The sequence below is a fragment of the Sphaeramia orbicularis genome, chromosome 7 (genome assembly GCF_902148855.1).
Source record: "Sphaeramia orbicularis chromosome 7, fSphaOr1.1, whole genome shotgun sequence".
In the NCBI taxonomy this organism is placed as follows: domain Eukaryota; kingdom Metazoa; phylum Chordata; class Actinopteri; order Kurtiformes; family Apogonidae; genus Sphaeramia; species Sphaeramia orbicularis.
In genome coordinates, this window is record NC_043963.1 from 877,766 (window position 1) to 883,313 (window position 5,548).

The following is a 5,548-nucleotide window of genomic DNA, read 5'->3' on the forward strand; positions in this document are numbered from 1 at the left end:
GGACAGAGGTGAGGGAGCCCCTCCCCAAAGACCACTGACAGGACCCCCCCAGGACCTGGACCGGACAGACCCCCTAAAGCTCAGAGGTGAGACCACCATCTGGATCTGTCCTCCACGTTCTCCATGTCAGAGCTCAGCACTAAAACCACTGACATCACTGTTTACAGACCTGGACCAGGACCAGGACCTGGACCCAGCTGTGTGTCCATGAAAAGTACTGATTCTAAGGGCTGGCCAATTGACTTCCAACAGGATGGTTCATCAGAGTCATCGTAGGTGGTCCTCATTCAGACCTTTAGACCCCAGTGCGACACTAAACCACTTGTATGTAAATGTTGATCCGACCACAGACTTGGATGAACGGATCCTTCAGGACTCAGCAGGAAACTGGGTTTGGTTCCCTCATGTGACATAGAGTTGTGTGTGTTCCTCTTCAGTTTTCAGTGCCATGTTTCCATACAGTAGTAGGTCTGTCCATCAGCTGGGTGCAAATCTGATGGTTGTCTGTGGACACACAGGTCCAAATAGTCTGTCATTAGATTCACCTGGTTGGACTCAAGAACATCTGACCAACAAATACAGGAACTACATTATTGATTTAGACTCAATCATTATTCATCACCTGATAAACGTAGAATGAACTCAATGATCCTGATCTAACGGATCTTTGATCTGTGAGTTTTCTGATCAGATTCAGACTTAACTGATCTTCAGTGTATTGATCATTTTCTTATTGTCTCTGTTTTCCTGATGATCAGGATCCATCAGAGACCACAGTCCTCTGGACCTGATCCTGGACCCAGTTGTGTGTCCTTCAGGAGTGACCAGTCCATATTTTTACCACCAGTCTTTTCCACAGAGACGTAAGTTTGATGTAAATATTCGATGTTTCAACTGTTTATTAAATCTATATTAAATATTGACTTTAGTTTGAAGGTTTAGAACGGGTTCATTTTCAGATTCTTCACATCATTTATTGTCTAAAGGTTTCATGAGGATAAATAAATAGACGTTAGAACTGCTAACCAAACTGACGTTCCCTCTGGACACAGAGGCGTCTCCATGGTTACTGTCCATTCTGCATTCTGATTGGCTGACAGGTGTCCCTTTGTTTAGTCTTAAAGTGACTGTTTAGTAAATGTTCTTCAGTGTCTGAAATGACATTTCTGTGACTAAACTCAGTTCAGTCCTGCTGCCATGATGTGTCTGATGGGGATCCTGATCAACTGAACTCAACTAAACCTGTTGATCAACTCAAACAGTGAGTGTGAAGCTCTAAACTCACTCACATGTTGATTCTCAGTGGGATCAGCAGGACCAGGACACCTTTCCCACTACAGGGATCATGTGACTCATGTTGACGTCCAGGTGTGTCCACCTGTCGGTGTCAGTATGGACAGACATAATGTGAGCTCATTGTTGAGGTTTGGTCCACAGAGTGGAGCAGCAGAGCTCAGAGGTTCCCACTGGTCTACAGGATCAGACTCAGCTGGACTCCATATTTAAGGTGTGTACATATCCAACATCTACTGGTCCATCTGTTCTGTCCAATCATGTCCTGCTGCTGGTTTCAGACCAGTGGACGTCACTGTGTCCAACATGGACCTGAGCTTTGGTCATGGCTGGACTTTGGCTCTTTCATCATGTTGTGTGTTCCAGCTGCTGGAGGAGAACATCTGCACTTTTGTCAAGAATGAACTGAAGAAGTTCCACCAGTTCTGAGTACGGACTACCCAGAATGCTTAGAGAGTCTGAGTGATGAGGATGAAGAGCAGAGGAGGAGTCAGAGGCTTTTCTGAAGATCACGCTGAACTTCCTGAGAGGCTGAAGCAGAGGAGCTGGCTGAGCGTCTGCACCGCAGTAAGACCATTCTGGACAGATTAGGGATGTCACCATACAAAGAATTCAGTAGTCGATACTGATAAAAACTAAAATTTAATATTCTCAATACCAAATCAATACCACAATTAAAAAAACAAAAAAAAACAAAAAAAAAACAACAGAATCATCAGAACCCATAAACTTAAACAGACCTCCTTTCAGTATTTCCATCTAAATGAATCTTGCTGTTTCCTCTAACTCTCTAATCTGTTCCACTGTCAGTCACAGTTTACTGCTTTGAATGACATACCTGATTGGCTGAGTGGGATCATGTGGGATGGTTCTACATCCATGTCATTGGTCTGTGTGTTTCCTCATCTACTCCACCTTCAGCTGCTCTGGTTCAAATAGAAACACTCCACCACCGGCTGGAGGTTCGGGTCCGTATGGGACGGCTTCTGGGTCCAGACCAGGACCACAGTCCCCCTGTTAGTGACTGCTGGTCTAGTTTCAACATTTGGTCTGGGCGGTGGTCCGAACAGGCCTGGCTGTAAAAACTGTGTGGGACCATCGGACCAGTACCTATGTGTAGCCCTGATGAGATCACATGTCAGATGTTTAATGTTGAAGAACAGAACTCACCTTGGATTCTTTAAACAGATCTGGGGGTCTGTCTACAAGGGACTCTGATAGGTTCATGGTACCCCCCCCCCCAATTTCAATTCTACGGTGTTGTCGTTTACACGGTGGTTTATGCATGTCCAGAACCACGCTGTGGTCTACCTGAAATACTTCCACACATGACTGTTGGTCCTGTTTTATCCATTAGAAGAGGCAGAGCTTCAGCTGCAGCTGTGTCCATTAGAGGAGGCGGAGCTTTAGCTGCAGCTGTGTCCATTAAAGGAGGCGGAGCTGCAGCTGCAGCTGTGTCCATTCTTTCAGTAGTTCCTGAACCTGTTCCATGTGTCCTGTCGGAGTGGACTGACCACATCAGTTGTGGAACAGTAGTACCCTACCGATGGTACCAAGTCTTATGCAGGTTTCGGTTTTTCCGTTTATTAAAAAATGAGTATTGATGGGGTTTTTTTCATCATAGTATTGAATGGTATCGTTAGTATCAGTTCACATGACATCCCTAGTTCAGATTAAACACATGAAAATACTTGGATTTACTGTGAGACTGATGGTTTTATCTGGGTCTGCATTCAGGAAGTCAGTCTGGAGTTCTTCAGCAGAAACTGAAACGTAACCTGCAGCAGAAGTTTGAGTGTGTGTTTGAGGGCATCGCTAAAGGGGAAACCCCAAAACCCTCCTGAACCAGATCTACACAGAGCTCTACATCACAGAGGGAGGGGCTACAGAGGTCAACCAGGACCATGAGGTCAGACAGATTGAAACAGCATCCAGGAACCCACACAGACCACCAACAACCATCACATGTGAAGACATCTTTAAAACACCACCTGACAGAGATCAGCCAATCAGAACAGTGCTGACAAAGGGCGTGGCCGGCATCGGGAAAACAGTGTCCACACAGAAGTTCAGTCTGGACTGGGCTGAAGACAAAGCCAACCAGGACATCCACTTCATATTTCCATTCACCTTCAGAGAGCTGAATGTGCTGAAACAGAAGAAGTTCAGCTTGGTGGAACTGGTTCATCACTTCTTCACTGAAACCAAAGAAGCAGGAATCTGGATCTTTGAAGACCTCCAGGTGGTGTTCATCTTAGACGGTCTGGATGAGTGTCGACCTCCTCTGGACTTCAACAACACTCAGATCCTGACTGATGTACAGAGTCCACCTCAGTGGATGTGCTGCTGATGAACCTCATCAGGGGGAACCTGCTTCCCTCTGCTCGCCTCTGGATAACCACACGACCTGCAGCAGCCAATCAGATCCCTGCTCAGTGGGTCGACATGGTGACAGAGGTCAGAGGGTTTAAACCCACAAAAGGAGGAGTACTTCAGGAAGAGGTTCACAGATGAAGAACAGACCAACACAATCATCTCCCACATCCAGAGGTCACAAGCGTCCACATCATGTGTCACATCCCAGTCTTCTGCTGGATCACTGCTACAGTTCTGGAGGACGTGTTGAAGACCAGACAGAAGACAACTGCCCAAGACCCTGACTGAGATGTACATCCACTTCCTGGTGGTTCAGGCCAAACTGAAAACGTCAAGTATGATGGAAGATCTGAGACAGATCCACACTGGAGTCCAGAGACCAGGAAGATGATTGAGTCTCTGGGAAAACTGGCCTTTGAGCAGCTGAAGAAAGGGAAACCTGATCTTCTATGAATCCGACCTGACAGAGTGTGGCATCGATATCAGCTCAGCCTCAGTGTACTCAGGAGTGTTCACAGAGGTCTTCAAAGAGAGAGAGGACTGTACCAGGACAAGAGGTTCTGCTTCATCCATCTGAGTGTCCAGGAGTTTCTGGCTGCTCTTCATGTCCATCAGACCTTCACCAACACTGGAGTCAATCTGCTGTCAGAACAAACATCTGTTTGGTCTAAACTACTGTTGGACCCCTCTGTCCAGTTGTACCAGACCGCTGTGGACCGGCCTTACAGAGTCCAAATGGACAGCTGGACCTGTTCCTCCACTTCCTCCTGGGTCTATCACTGCAGACCAATCAGAGTCTCCTACAAAGTCTGGTGAAATCAACAGGAAGCAGCTCAAGACCAACCAGAAAACTGTAGAGTACATCAGAGAAGATCAGTGAGAATGTGTCTGCAGAGAGAAGCATCAACCTGTTCCACTGTCTGAATGAACTGGAGGATCTCTGGTGGATCAGATCCACAGTCCTGATATCAGGACGTCTGTCACAGAACAACTGTCTCCTGCTCAGTGGTCAGCTCTGGCCTTCATCTTACTGTCATCAGAAAAAGACCTGGATGTGTTTGACCTGAAGGAATACTGTGGTTCAGAGGAGGTTCTTCTGAGGCTGCTGCCAGTGGTCAAAGCCTCCAACAAAGCTCTGTGAGAACAAACAGTTGGATCAAACTTCTCAAATATGGATCTATCATTTCAACCAGATCAATAACTTTATACTCATCCTTTTGTTTTGTCCAGACTCAGTGGCTGTAACCTGTCAGACAGAAGCTGTGAAGCTCTGTCCTCAGTTCTCAGATCCCAGTCCTGTAGTCTGACACATCTGGATCTAAGCAACAATGACCTGAAGGATTCAGGAGTGAAGATCCTGTCAGATGGACTGAAGAGTCCAGGATGCAGACTGGACACTCTCAGGTCAGGGTTCACAAACACAACACATCATTTCAATGTTTGTCTGCAGTTGTTGGATGGATAGAACTTGTCAGTGGTTGTTTGTGTTGAACTCCAGACCAGTTCTACTGATCTTCAAGTGTGTTCAGAGTCTAGAACTCATAGACTTCACATTGAAGTCCTGTTGGTGAAGTCCCATGCATTCACAGACTCTGTTCAATGACTCCAACTCCACTCATCTCCATCCTCAGTTGATGGATGTGATGTTTTGTGTTGCAGATTGTCAGGATGTCTATCACAGAGAAAGGATGTTCTTCTTCTCAGCCCTAAAGTCCAATCCGTCCCATCTCAGACTGCTAGACCTGAGCTACACCATCCAGGAGCCTCAGGACAGGAGCTTGTGTCTCTAGTGGAGGATCCACACTGGAGACTGGACACTGTCAGGTATGGACTGAGCTGATGCATCCACAGATAATGGCAGATAGAACAGGTAGAGCTG

General features: G+C 46.4%; 1 long non-coding RNA gene across 1 annotated transcript; it reads left to right on the top strand.

The window, feature by feature from the left end:
* Positions 1 to 238: 238 nt before the first annotated feature.
* LOC115422279 (uncharacterized) lies at positions 239 to 1,491 on the top strand. Its single transcript, XR_003935817.1, has 3 exons — positions 239 to 272; positions 759 to 863; positions 1,438 to 1,491. It is a non-coding gene; the product is annotated as an uncharacterized LOC115422279 (long non-coding RNA).
* Positions 1,492 to 5,548: the final 4,057 nt, after the last annotated feature.